This window comes from Erigeron canadensis, chromosome 8 (genome assembly GCF_010389155.1).
Source record: "Erigeron canadensis isolate Cc75 chromosome 8, C_canadensis_v1, whole genome shotgun sequence".
NCBI classification, from domain to species: domain Eukaryota; kingdom Viridiplantae; phylum Streptophyta; class Magnoliopsida; order Asterales; family Asteraceae; genus Erigeron; species Erigeron canadensis.
Genome location: NC_057768.1, coordinates 21893894 through 21907611, shown reverse-complemented (window position 1 = coordinate 21907611; position 13718 = coordinate 21893894).

Below are 13718 nucleotides of genomic sequence, written 5' to 3'. Positions count from 1 at the left end.
CTAGATACCCAAAAACCATCTTCAATATACGAAAATACCCAACTTTTTTCGAATTCACCAAAAATATCCATAAAATCGCAAGACCGCAAGGAGGAGTTGTGGATCGCAAGAACTCCTTGCGGATCGCAAGGTTTGCTTGCGATCCGCAACGAGTCCTTGCGATTTTGACTTTTTTTGACTTATGGATAAGATTTTTTGTGAGATTTTCTTGTACTTGTTAGGATAAAAAGTAATCAGGATTTTCATGTACTTTTTTTACTTATGAACTAGCAACAACCTTTCAGCATAAACAACACCGTAATTTTTTTTTTCCTTTCGATTTGCAAAGTAAAAGGTATGTTTTTCTTAGCTATAACTATTTAGTATTTAATTTAGTTTTTATTTAGTAATGGAAAGAAACAACGTTTGGATAGATTTGTGTTATGGAGGGTCTTGGGAGAACATAAATGGTAGTTTACAGTATACAAACTCGATCAACCGTTCACTAAAATTGCCCGTTAAAAAATTAACTTTTTCTTTCAATTTGCAAAGTAAAATGTATGTTTTTCTTAGCTATAACTATTTAGTATTTAATTTAGTTTTTATTATATAATGGAAATAAACAACGTTTGGATATATTTGTGTTATGGAGGGTCTTGGGAGAACATAAATGGTAGTTTACATCATCAATCGGCATAATCTCCATCAACTTAGGCAATTTTACTAGTGTAATTCTATCCCAATTAATTGCTCTCGGAATCACATTTTTCATCTTCTTTGCATACTTATTCATGTGGGGAAACGCTTCATAAATCCAAATCTACAACAAAATTCACATCAATTTTATTATCTAAATAAATAATATATGCATACATATATAAATACATTTCGTGGATACCTTGAATGCCCAGATAAAGCCGATAAAAGTGTATTTACGCCCCTCTCCTTCCTTAATCTTGGCCCGACTACCAGATAGTTATTCATATACCTTTCGCCAAAGGTATGAACCCCATGGAAACACGTTGAATGCTTCCCAATTCTCGGCCAATGATAACATATCGGGACTAACATTTTTGGGTTGATTGTTTTCCAGTAAAGCCAACCTCAATAAGCAATATAACGCATAGTCGAACAAAATCAATATCACTCAGCCCACCTGAACGACCTTCCTGCAACACTTTCTCAAGATCAGAAACTTTTAGAACATCATTACCCTTATTGTAGCCCGGAAAAACATTAAACACCCATAATGGGTCGCGGATATTTTGGATATATGGACTGAATGAGTCATAATGGGTCACTAAGCAAAACTCTTCACGTCCAAATCGAGCATAGTGAAATGGTGGAAAATAAAACCAGAACTCCTGTTCATCACGTTGGATCCCGATTGGTAGCTCATCCTCGTTAATCATATGTTGCAGAAACATATGCGTGAAAGCTGGGTCCCCACTCGTTTGTTGTAATTGCAACCATGGGCCAAAACCGGTACCCTGAAACAATTCTTTCTGTCTCGGTATAAGAGCCCTTGCAATTTCATTGATTATGCTCATTCTACCCCTCAAAGTCAAGGAAGACGGAATATATTCCTAAAACACAATAAAAACCAAGTTACTAGTGAATTCAATCCATATATATATATATGATAGCAAAAAGAATAGATACGAGTATTGTTATAATAGCAAAAAGAATAACATGATTGTCATGATAATACAAGTATAACCGAACTAACCTTAGGGAGGTGGTGGTGCTTCTTGACTTTCCTGGCTTTCTTCCATTATCTTGTTTCAAGGGTCGAAGAAAGTGTGCTCGTGCCTACAAATAAATTCAAAGTTACATATTCATATTACCATCACGTATTAAATCGAACTTGTTAACTACACGATAAACCAAACACTGAACAATACCATTATTAACTATCTTAGTTAAATACGAACTAAGCAACAACACAAACTAAAACTTGAAGCATTTTGGCTTAACATTCGCAACCATAAGAGCTGCTGTTCTAGTTATGTCAAACTAAGCAACGATAGAAAAATCAGAAACTATATATAATCTCCACCATATATCATGAAATCTGTATATTATACAAATATATACATAAAGAAACAATAATAAGAGTTGTTGCTTTATAGACACACTTAGAAGTCAGAAGCGCACATCTCGCATAAATATTACAAAGACATTCAATGTCGTTAATCTCAGTGTCTCTAAGATAACATTGCTTTTTCTATGTCGACTGAATTGTTGTAAAGACCAATTAAAAAATCTGTAAATAACACATTCGCTTTTGACTCATCACTACTGATTAACATTGAAGATTAATTAAACCTCAAATGCCATGTGCCACTAGTTTTTATCAACTAACACAATCAATTCCACATGACAAGAAGCAAACTTTATATTTCTTTAGAAGCACCTCATGAAGAACGAAGCAAGTTTGCAAACTCCATCAGTCAACGATTCAAAAATTGCCACTCTTCTTCAATCAACTTCTAGAAAGCCATACATAAGCCCACCAAAACCTAGTACTCTTTGCTATGAACAACACCACTGTACAAAATGCTTTTTCAATCTTTTTTTTTTCAAGTCTTTTTTTTTTCAAGTCTTTGGAAATTTGTTCTTCTTTGTTTTATGGATCACGACAGATTCTCAATTGTGTGGTTGGTTTTTTTACACATATATACATATACAGATATATATAAACAAACATGTATACATGCCACCAATTTTGATCAGATTTATATATATATATATATATCCTATTAATATTGCAGCTTTATCTCAAACTTACTATCAATTTCGATCCTACCAATTTTGAACAATCAATCAGATATATAAGAAGAAAGAAAGAATAAAGACACACTAGAACATCAACGATTTGGGGTGGAGGAGAGCGATGGCGGCTTGGGTGGTGATGGTGGCGGAAGTCGGTGGTGATTGGTGGTGGACGACAGTGGTGATTTGGGGTGGAGGAGAGTGGTTGGAGGACTGGTAATGGAGGCTTGCGATTTGCTTTTAGGATTTGGGTTTAAAATGGAACTGGGTTAGAATATACAAATTAGCGGGTCAGGTCAAACACAAGGAAGTATTGCGATCCGCAAGCAAACCTTGCGATCCGCAAGACAGTCTTGCGATCCGCAAGGAGTCCTTGCGATCCGCAACTCTTCCTTGCGGTCTTGCGATTTTATGGGTATTTTTGGTGAATTCGAAAAAAGTTGGGTATTTTCGTGTATTAAAGATGGTTTTTGAGTATCTAGGCTATTTTCTCTCAATCAAATTAAACTAAACTCCTCACATCTACATACACATCTGAAAGTCAACAACAAAACAAAAACCATCAAAAAGAACAACAGATCCATGACCTTCCAGATCCAGCATCGGATCTATTCACCATAGTCCCATCACCGTCGACACCACCCGCACCAGATTTGGCACCCTTTCCCTTGCCGTCCCCATCACCGGATCTATACTTTCTTTCTTTATTTATTTTCATTTGTGGATATATAGAAATATATGGATTGTATGCCCACGCCTTGGATCAATTGATAGTTGAGTGATTTACAGAAGGAAAATCAAGATATATGTATTTATATTCTATCTGTGAGAGATATATTCTTGGATAAGTAGATAGTTGAGTGTGCATATACTTATATGTATAGATTTATGTGGTAATGGAAAGATATATGTTTTTATAATTGAAATCCATTTTTATGTGCTACGTCTGCTACAAAAATAGTTGAAATCACATTCTTATTCATATGTTTTGTTACTTGATATATAAATATCGATGTTGATAATAAAATTTTTTGTATTTATTTATTTATCTGATAGATAGATTGTTTGTAGATGTACAAAATCTTAGACTTTTTAATCTTAAAATATCAAGTTATTAACTTTGATGGGTGTTATGATTAATTTTAAATTTGAAGATCCGAAAAAAAAATTGTTTTAGGATTGTGTTTATTTTTTCTCTTTGATTTTAAAAAATTCATCTTACAAAAGTTAATTACGTTTTGTTGATGCACGTTGATGTGACAACAGCAACTTAGATTTAATATGTTGTTTAGATTGAGACATTATGTTAATTTATGTCGTATCTATATATGTAATTGATAGATTATGGACTTTATGTTTTGGTAATGATCGATTACATGTTTTGGAGTTGTATATATATATATATGTGTTATGTATGATGTTTGTTGTGTGATATACAAGTACAAACATAATATGTGTTAGGATTCCTTAAGATGAAACACTTAGGAATATAACCAAGTATTACATCTAACGAAGATAAAGTATATCTTCGTTAGAGGCAAACGAAGATAAACTTCGTTTGGTACAAACGAAGATTAACTTCGTTAGATGGGCTGGCAGCTAAGTTCGTAAGAACAAAGCCCAGCAAGCCCAGTTCGACCTGAAACATATATATACGAACGAATACCCTGATATACATAGACGTTCGACATACAAGTACTCCAGAGACCTAAGTTCGTTCTATAGCTTATAGAAACGAAGATAGGACAATACGGCTGATTATTTATTTGATAATTAGCGATATACCAATTTACTAATCAAACTAGTTATCTCGTGAGGATTCCGCACTCACGACATAATTATAGATCGCTCTCGAGATCGTCTATGATTATGTCGTGAGTGCGGAATCCTCACGAGATAACTAGTTTGATTAGTAAATTGGTATATCGCTAATTATCAAATAAATAATCAGCCGTATTGTCCTATCTTCGTTTCTATAAGCTATAGAACGAACTTAGGTCTCTGGAGTACTTGTATGTCGAACGTCTATGTATATCAGGGTATTCGTTCGTATATATATGTTTCAGGTCGAACTAGGCTTGCTGGGCTTTGTTCTTACGAACTTAGCTGCCAGCCCATCTAACGAAGTTAATCTTCGTTTGTACCAAACGAAGTTTATCTTCGTTTGCCTCTAACGAAGATATACTTTATCTTCGTTAGATGTAATACTTGGTTATATTCCTAAGTGTTTCATCTTAAGGAATCCTAACACATATTATGTTTGTACTTGTATATCACACAACAAACATCATACATAACACATATATATATATATACAACTCCAAAACATGTAATCGATCATTACCAAAACATAAAGTCCATAATCTATCAATTACATATATAGATACGACATAAATTAACATAATGTCTCAATCTAAACAACATATTAAATCTAAGTTGCTGTTGTCACATCAACGTGCATCAACAAACTCCCCCTTGACAGCAGCACCTTCGATTTCTTAGTCTTCAAAATCTGATCATTCATCAAACAACAATCTTTTGCTATTTGCATGAATATCTTCATGTAAGCAGAGCTGAAGTATCTTACGATATCTACTTTCTTCATGCTTCAAAATGGCAAAAACGAGCACTCCGTATCGTATAACTTCCTCAGATCATTTCTTGAGAAGTTCACCAGCTGCATCGGATCATAAACTCTTCTCAACAAAATCTGCTTCTTTGAATCTGCATACATTTTGGCTTCACCAGAATTTCGATCAATTTCCCAATTATCCATCTTTTCCAAGACATCTTGTGCCCATTTCTTGGCAGGAACCTTGATCATACATTTAATATCATGTTGAACAAACTCAACTGTTTTATCTGGCTTAACCACTCTTTTCTTCGATCTTGGCTCAATCTTAAATTGTGGTTTATCAGAATCTTTCATGTTCTTCCTTAACCAAAAATCTTTTCTAAGATTCTTACCAACAACGTCAGCTAAGCCATCATCACTTGGATTGATAATCCAGTTATTTCCAAGCTCATGTAAATCTTCTTCACACAAACTTCTGAAATGTCTCTCACACCATGCTAAGTACTGACAACCTTCTGGTCTTTTAAGCACAAACAACTTCAATTCATCATCATAAAACCAACTCCAGATGATTGTCTTGTACTTTGCAGCATCTTTATCTGAGATATGAGTCCAATACAAAATCGGTTTCCACGTTTCCCTATGCATTATCCAATCATTTACTCTTTTCTCGGGAACACGTCGATTAACAATATGTAATGAATCATCATCTCTGAGAGGAACTGGAAAATCATTTGAATTGAATGATCTTGTCACATTAATCTCATATTCAGATGGAATCGACACATCACCATTCTTAGCATACACAACAAAATGTAGAATTTGAGTTAGGCTGCTGAATGGGACTTGAAGCATTCTTTCTCTAACATCTGATCTCTGCTGATCCAACACTCTATTTCTTCAATCAACGGATCTTCAGGAATTGAGTCCCACACTTCATCAAACCCATAAGGCTTCTTGAATATATCTAGATTTGGTTCAGGGACAAATTCGCCTTCCTCGAGCTCATCACCATCAAAGAATAAATCTGTATAATCTGGATCATCTATTTAAATTTACACAAAATGAACACCAGAATAAAAGAATAAACATAATAATTATAATAAAGATGAAATGTACTTGTATTAAAATAAGATAAATTACATTTTCATTACATAAAATGTCATAACTTATTACACACAATCAAGTATACATTCTATCTATCAATCTTTATCATAGACAAAATTAGAAACCTGAATCACGAGGAGCACCAGAAGGACCAGCACCAGAACCAGAAGCACCTTGCTGAGAAGTGTTTGAGAAGTATCACCTCCTGTCTCCCCCTCGATCGCTGCACCCTTTCCTCTATCTTCAACTGGGCGAGAAACATTCCTTTCAGCAGCATTATCAGCATCATCATCGTCATTCTGACGTCGTGGTTGAACCGCTGACAATCTGCAAACTTCTTCAGGAACTTCTCCCCCTTGATTCTTGACCCAGTTGATCAAAAATGTTAAGGCAGCGCGAGTAGCAGTGAAATCTGACTCCAAAGTGCGAACTCTGGTCTCCAAAAGATCAACACGACATCCAAGAACAGGAGCAACAGCAGCAGTCGGGCCTGGAAGAGCAGGCAATGCGACAGAAGAAGCTTCAACAACACGTCTACGCTTAATTCTGGTATATTGAAGATCAATACTCCCTTGCCTCTTCACCGGACTAACCGAACTTGCTCTGTTCACCGGGTCTTCCATATCTTCAAAGATCTCTCGCAATTCAGAATCATGCTGAGCTGCAACATCGGGATCAATCTCAGCAGCAGAAATTGAGTTAGCAGAATCTGAAATTGCTGGAGTTGCGTGACAAGCTTTGCTTCTGCGTTCTCTATGAAACAAAACACCCGCTTGATCAAACGACTGATGCGAATGATCGCTTTCAGAAGCAGCCGCAATATCATGTATCATCTTAGTTCGACGTTCAGCAGCAGTAGAATCATCTGTGTCTGTCGCAGTTGTAGCAGCAGAACCGTCGGAACTAGCAACATCATCTCCATCATTTCCAACATCCAAACCAGCAGACTCATCCCCGGAGTCATCAGCAGAACCATCAACAGAATCATCCGAACTGTTAGGTCCAGTTTTAACTAAACTGGAGCTCTCCAGTGACATCTGGAGAGCATGAGGAATTGTCCGAAATATTAGAAGTCCAGTTGCATTGTACAGGTTTAGCAACTGATGACTTCCTCCAGTTGAGATCAGACGACTAGAATCTGAAGACCTTCCAGTTGAAGTCAAAGACAACAAATGGAAAATAGAGATTGGCAATGGCAGCGAAGCCCAGTTGACAATCTACCAGATCAATCAACTGGAGAATCCTCCAGTGTAAATGCTCTTACAAAGCTTTACACTGATTACGAGGAGGACCTTTTTACTCTACATCCTTTTAACCGGACAATGATATTGTCTTTGGATAAAGATACAAAGATGTAGAGTGGTTGAATAAAGTAACCTTTTGTCTTACTTTATTTAACACACACAAAGGATTATTTAAACAATACTTTTGTGTGCTGTCAACCATATTTGTACATCGAAGTTGAGATCCCCATGCTCAATCTTCGACTATAAATAGAGGTCCTTGCACAAGCTGTTTCAATAACTTTGCAAATACAAATATTCTGCAATATTGGTGAACTTGTGCAATATTCTCTCAATCGCAAAAAGAAACATTTCACAACTCTAAGTGTTTCGATTGTTTAGGAGAATTTCCAAGTTTAGATCAATTGTAATTCATGGGTTGTTAGGATATTTACATTCTTGTATTATCTTGGTTCCGCAACAACCTTGTATTTTATTTAAACAGTAATAAATAAAATACACTTGAAAATTACATATTGTCTCACCAGTTTATATGCTCGTCATTTATATTATTGCATGTATTAACATTCTGTCACTTTAATACTTAATTCCAGTTAACCTGGTACACGATCAAACTAAACTGGTCACATCCAGATTAATTGATCGTGTTGCAAAGTTCACTCACCATCGACATAGAGGTGTCTTCAGCACCCATCTAGTGATAGTTGGGACTAATAAGTGGTATCAGAGCAGGCAGGTTGAATTGTTTCAATTCTATAACCTAGGTCTGCTTCGATGGCTGCTGAAGGTGAGAATGGTTCTGGTCCAAATGAATCTAATCCTAATATTGCTACTCCTTTAAATACTAACCCTCCTCCTCCTCCTCCTACTCCTGGAGCTAACCACGTTCATGTACATTACTCCAACTCTCCTGTTCCCAAATTCGATGGGAATGGTGAGACATTTGGTACATGGAAGGCTAGAATGCTCTTGCATTTTGGTGGGATAGAGAGGTATATGTTGAAAATCCTTAAGGATGGGCCATATACACCCATGTCCAGTGGTGTTAGCCCTCTTCTCGACCCCACTGGGAGAAGAGGCACCAGGGAAAAATCTGAGGAACATTGGTCAGATGAGGATCGCAGATTGGTTGATCTTGATACCAAACTGAAAAACATGATTCTTTCTGCTATACCTGAGGAACTAATTCCTACTCTTGTGCTATTTCCAAGTGCAAAATCTATGTGGGATGAATTAGTTCTCCAGTTTGAAGGAGGAAATGACACCATTGTCACTAGAAAGGTTGCTCTCAACAAGAAGTATGAATCCTTCTTTGCTCTTCCCAATGAAAGTTTAACTGGTACTTATACCAGATTTACTGGCCTAATTAATCAACTTAGAGGCTTGGGAGTGGAGAAGGATAAGGATATTCTTCTTGAAAAATTCTGTGATGTTTTGCCATCCAAATGGGCACACATGGTTCTTGTCTTAAGACAAGGAAAGACCTTGCATAGCCATACTCTTGCCTCTCTTTATGGAGCCTTCAGATTTACTGAAGATAATGATGCAGCAAGATTACTCGCTGAACAAGATGCTTTAAACCATGCTCAGAGTTCCAAGGCTGCCAACTTTTCTGGGCAACCTTGTGCTGCTTTAATATCTACTGAGAATGTCCAGTCACATTCTATGAAGGAAATGTTAAACAACTTTTTGAACTCTGGTCTAACCACTAATCTCAGTGATGGTTGTGAGGAAACTGACGATGATGATCTGGTTGCCATGATTGCTAAAACCTTTAATAGGTTTAAGCATAAATCTAATCGATTTAATGGGTCCAATAATGCTTCCAATTCAATCTCAATGGATAAGGCTAATCTTACCTGCTATAAATGTGGTAAGAAAGGCCATTTCATGAAGGAATGCAGATCTAGTCAGATGAACTACCAAACTGGTCCTATTGTCCCAAACTTTGTTAAAACTGATGATTATAAGGCCAAATACAAGAAACTTAAGGCCCAGATTGCTCTCATGTCTCTTGAACAAAATAATGAGAAAGAAAAGAACAAGTGCATGATGGCTCAAACTGAAGGGAAATGGGAACTCTCTGATGACTCATCTGATGATGAAGAAGAGATTAGAGATATGTGTTTCATGGCATTGGAGAGTCAACAACCAGTGGTGAAGGATGATGTTGTATCTGGAAGATGGGTTGATATCATTTTAAAGAAGGTAAGGGATTATGATATCGAAATTGATTCAGAACTGAAATTGGATATTGCTGAATCATTGAATGATGACTTGTTATTTGTTGAAACCATGAGAACTGACTGTGAAAGATATTTAGAAACAGTTTTGGTTGAATTAAACAACATGAAAAGTCAAGTAAATGATTTGCAAAGTGTCCAGTTGGCTCTTAAAGAGTCAGATTTGAAAAACGAGGCATTGGAAAGAGATAACCAAAAACTGAAATTTGATCTTGAAAAAGAACATATGGTTATTAATTCTTGGGTTCAAGCATCTGGTAAAAATTATGACGCTTTTTCTAAAACCATTGATGCTCAAAAAACTGCCTGGAAATCTGGTGATCTTCAGATGGCAGCTGTTTTACCCACAATTCACCAATTGCCAGAATCTGTTAAAATTGAAACACCTTATGATTCCTCTGGCACAATCAAATCTGAATCCACTAAGACCAACCCTGTTGAGGTTAAAACTGGAGCCAAGAAGGCTAAAGCTACAGTTAAAAAGGAATATGGTGACAATCCCTTACCTCATAAGTCAAGTGAGTCCTCAACTCTAAAGACTAAAACCCCCGCTGAGCCAAAGTCCAAAGGCCAGCAGCCTGAAGAAAAAAACATTTTGGTAAGAATGGAAAATCAAATCCAAAATTTGTCAAGGCAGGTACAAAGTTGTACTGCCAGAATTAAGAATTTGGAAGGAGGTGCATCCTCTTCTGTTGAAAAACAAATTGTCAAAACTCCTCCTCAAAAACAAAAGATAAAACAATCTGCTCAGAAAGGAGCATACATCGAAAAGAAAAAGGAGGTCAATGTTCCACTGAAACCAATTGTTTTTATTCCAGAAACTGGAGAGAACCCTCCAGTTTCCTCATCCAGTTCAACACCTAGTCAAGCACATGGGACTTCTCGGAAGAAGTCCAGTGGACCCATCAAGAAAAGATGGGTTCACAAAAATAACTGATCACTAACTTGGGTGTGCAGGGCGATCGAAACAAAAATATTTGGTATCTGGACAGCGCAGCTGGCCGGACTATGACCGGATGTAAGCCCCTGCTGGAAGAGTTCACTGCATGTGATGGACCTGCAGTGACATTTGGTAATGATGGAAGTGGGAAAACTGAAGGATATGGTGTTGTTGACAATGGGCAGATTCAATTCACTAAGGTTGCATTTGTAAATGGTTTGAAATATAACTTGATAAGTGTCAGTCAACTTTGTGATGATGGATATAGGGTACTGTTCGACATTGCTCAAGGCACTGTTTTTAACAAGGATTGGAAGGTAGTAATGATTGCACCAAGAAAAGGGAATGTGTACATCATGAACATGGAGCCTACTCCAAAAGAGCATTGTTTCTATGTCAAGGTTGATGAGGACACCAACTGGCTGTGGCATAAACGGTTATCCCATCTTAACTTCAAAAACATTAACAAGTTGTCAAGAAAGCAACTAGTTGATGGGATACCTTTGTTTTCCTTTAAAAGGGAGAAGCCATGTCCAGGGTGTGAAATGGGCAAAAAGAAAAGAGCCAGTTTCAAGACCAAACAGAATTTCAGCATCACTGAACCTCTTCACATGCTTCATATGGACTTTTTGGTCCAGTGAATGTTCAAACTAAAGCTGGTAAAAGGTACACTTTGGTTGTGGTCGATGAATACACCAGATTTTGTTGGGTGATATTTATCAGATCAAAGAGTGATGCATCTGGTGAAATTATCTCTCTCATCAAGCGAATTGAGCTCAAGTTTACCAAGAAAGTTTGTCAGTTGCGAAGTGATAACGGTACAGAATTCATGAATAAAGAATTGGAGACATTTTGCACTGACACTGGCGTTTCTCAAAACTTCTCGTCAGCTCGTTCTCCAGAACAAAATGGTGTGGTTGAAAGGAAGAATCGCACATTGATTGAAGCTGCCAGAAGTATGTTATCTGAATCTGGTCTTCCCACCTGTTTTTGGGCTGAAGCTGTAGCAACTGCGTGTCACACCCAAAACCGGTCAGTTTATGTCAAGAGACATAGGAAGACTGCCTATGAAGTCCTCAGGAATCGTAAGCCAAATGTTGGATATTTCCATGTATTTGGCTGTCCAGTTTACATTTTAAACGATTCCAGTCAGTTGGGAAAATTCGATGCAAAAGCTGACGAAGGTGTCTTTGTGGGGTATTCAAATATTAGAAAAGCCTATAGAGTTTATAATTATAGACTCCAAAAGGTACATGAGACAATTCATGTCACGTTCGATGAATCAAATGAAGCAATCAACAAAAGACCAACCCTTGATTTATCTTCAGTTGTCCCAGTTGATTTTGGTGTATCTGATCAGGTTCATCAATCAGTTAGTACACCAGAAAATGTTTCCAAACACCAAGTCTTGGAACCAGTTAAGGTAAAGAAGAACTTCTGTGACACCTCATTCTATCCTTCTATCAGTTTTAACCTACCTGAAAAACTGGTAATTGGATCTGATGTGCGTGCCACAACAACATCAGAACCACTACAAGCTTCTCCAGTTCTTCAAGAGATACCTTTGTTTGAAGATAATCATGTTAACTCTTCAGTTGACAATAATGATGAAGTTGAAGTAGTTTGGACTGATTCTCCTCCTGTTGCTGCAACAGTTGGAGATCGTCAGGTGTCTTGCACTGATGTTGTATTACACCAACCTAGTCAATACACTAAATGGACTGCTGCTCATCCCATTGAGCAGATTATTGGCAATCCAGATAGTGGGGTTCAGACTAGAAGAGCCACAAGTGATCAATGCTTGAACGTCACCTTCTTATCACTAATTGAACCGAAGAAGATTGACGAGGCTATGGCAGATCCAAGCTGGGTTGAAGCTATGCAAGAAGAACTCAACCAGTTCGAAAGGAACAATGTTTGGGAGCTTGTTCCTTGTCCTCCAGGGTTAAAGAGAGAACCCATTGGAACGAGGTGGGTCTACCGGAACAAGATGGATGAAGATGGCAACGTTGTCAGAAACAAAGCTAGATTAGTTGCCAAGGGTTATTGTCAGGCAGAAGGTGTTGATTTCGATGAAACTTTTGCTCCAGTTGCAAGACTTGAAGCCATCAGAATTTTCTTGGCTTATGCTGCTCACTTACAATTCAAGGTTTTCCAGATGGATGTAAAAAGTGCGTTTCTGAATGGCACATTGGAAGAAGAAGTGTATGTTACGCAGACTCCAGGCTTCATAAATGAAAAGCATCCACATTGGGTATATAGACTGAACAAAGCTTTATATGGTCTTCGACAAGCCCCAAGAGCCTGGTATGATACTCTAACTAAACATCTTCTCAAAAATGGTTTTCAAAGAGGTGCAATAGATAATACCTTGTTCATCTTGAAAGAAAAAGGTGATATCTTGCTGGTACAAATTTATGTTGATGATATTATATTTGGGTCAACTGATGATGGAATGTGTAAAAGGTTTTCAAAAATTATGTCTCAAGAATATGAGATGAGTTTAATGGGTGAATTAACATTTTTCTTAGGTTTACAAATTAAACAAACCATGGATGGTATTTTTATTAACCAAGAAAATATGTCAGAGATTTGTTGAGAAAATACAAATTTGATTCAATCCCATCAAAAACCACACCTATTTCAGCTCCATTAAATTTGGACTCTGACCCAAATGGAAAACCAGTGGACCAAAAAGAATATCGTGGAATGGTTGGTTCACTGATGTATCTAACTGCCAGTCGACCAGATATAATGTTTGCAACATGTTTATGTGCCAGATTTCAGGCAAATCCAAAAGAATCACACTTGCATGCTGTTAAACGCATTTTCAGGTACCTGAAAGGGTGCCCTAG